At 50.7% G+C, this 1,516-nt stretch overlaps 1 non-coding gene across 1 annotated transcript; it reads left to right on the top strand.

Annotated features, from left to right (window-relative positions):
* The first annotated feature begins 559 nt into the window (after positions 1–559).
* Positions 560–631, top strand: TRNAG-UCC (transfer RNA glycine (anticodon UCC)). Its single transcript has one exon. It is a non-coding gene; the product is annotated as a tRNA-Gly (tRNA).
* The last annotated feature ends 885 nt before the right edge of the window (positions 632–1,516 follow it).

Genomic DNA, 1,516 nt, shown 5'->3' with positions numbered 1-1,516 from the left:
AGAAATGCTGCCCTAATGGTGGGATGTAGGCAGGGGGTATCTGTTAGCCAGGTGTGGGAGGGGCTGGGAGGTGCTAGGTCCTTGCCAGAAAAACAAGACAGACTGAGGTCAGACATGGAAAACATCTTCATAACAACAGCCCTGCATACCTGCACACCACCCATACATTTTCCAAAATGTTTTCTCATCCATCATCCGATTGGGTCCCCACCCCATGGGATATTTTTTATGGCTTTGCTCTCCTCTCTCATTAACATAAGAGTAAACAAGGTGGTGAAACCTATGAAATTTGCCAGCAGGTAGATTACTTCTGTCTCAATCTGCAATAACATAGGGACCTTCCGAGGTTATCTGTATAATGCATCTGTTTACCAAGTGTGGGGTAATAAACTGGGGAAGATGGCAAGCAATCTCTTCAGGCCTGTCTGCACGGCTGTGACGGGCGCATGTTATGATCAGGAACTGCACTTACAGATCTACCTAGTAAGGCCTTGAAGGTTTTACTGGGTTGAAATCAGCCAGCAGAACTGAGCAGCTTCTCACACAGAAGATACATGAGGCATTGGTGGTTCAGTGGTAGAACCCTTGCCTTTCCATGTAGGAGACCCGGGTTCGATTCCCGGCCAATGCACCCCAAGCACAGCTACCACCCGTCTGTCAGTGGAGGCTGGCTGTTGCTATGATGCTGACCAGCTTTCAGCGAAGCTTCCAGACTAAGACAGACTGGAAAGAAAGGCCTGGGGATCTACTTCTGAAAATCAGCCTATGGATCACAAAGGTCTGATCCACAACCCATCACGGGGACGGCACAGGACTGGGCAGCCTTTCGTTCTGTTGTGTATGGGGTCGCCTTGAGCTGGGAGCCGAGTCCACGGCAGCTAACAACAACTTGATAAGGGACAAAGCAGCCACAAGGGCCAGGTCCCTCCAAAAGCTCAGCTGGGCCTACTGTTGAACAAGTTACTGTCCACGCTGTGTTCCTCAACCCCTCATTCAGTCACTAGCAGGTCTGAGAACTATTCGGTGCTGAGCAAACTGTGTCTCAGGCACTGGGGAACCAAGGAACAGCCAGTCCAGAGAAGGAAGGGGCAAAACAGATGGTGATACCACAGGGTGGTTAGAGCTAAGCTCAGGGTAGGTCAAAGAGCTCTGAGAGTCTGGACAGAAGGCTTTCCCTTGAGAATGGACAGGGCTTTGATGACACGCAGAGATCCAAACCAAGTGCTCAGCCTCCTTTCTTGCTTTCCCGCCCAGATCCTGAGAACCACTCTATGGAGCTCTGCTACCTTGCTACTAAATTCTCTTTTCAACTTCCATTCAACATCCATGCAAGAGTCAGAAACAAAGGAACACAAAGGCCTGGACTTTGGGGGTCACAGCTGGCTCTCTCCAGCTCTGATTGCCTATGACCCTGGTGCTAGGCCTGGCTTCCAAGCAGAAAGGCACAGGAACAAGGAAAAAGCCAGGTCCTCCATGCCTGGTTGGCAGCAGGGCAGAGTGAGTATGAGCTGTCCCT

Source organism: Loxodonta africana, chromosome 10, assembly GCF_030014295.1.
Source record: "Loxodonta africana isolate mLoxAfr1 chromosome 10, mLoxAfr1.hap2, whole genome shotgun sequence".
NCBI classification, from domain to species: domain Eukaryota; kingdom Metazoa; phylum Chordata; class Mammalia; order Proboscidea; family Elephantidae; genus Loxodonta; species Loxodonta africana.
This window is presented reverse-complemented; position numbering and strand designations above follow the sequence as displayed.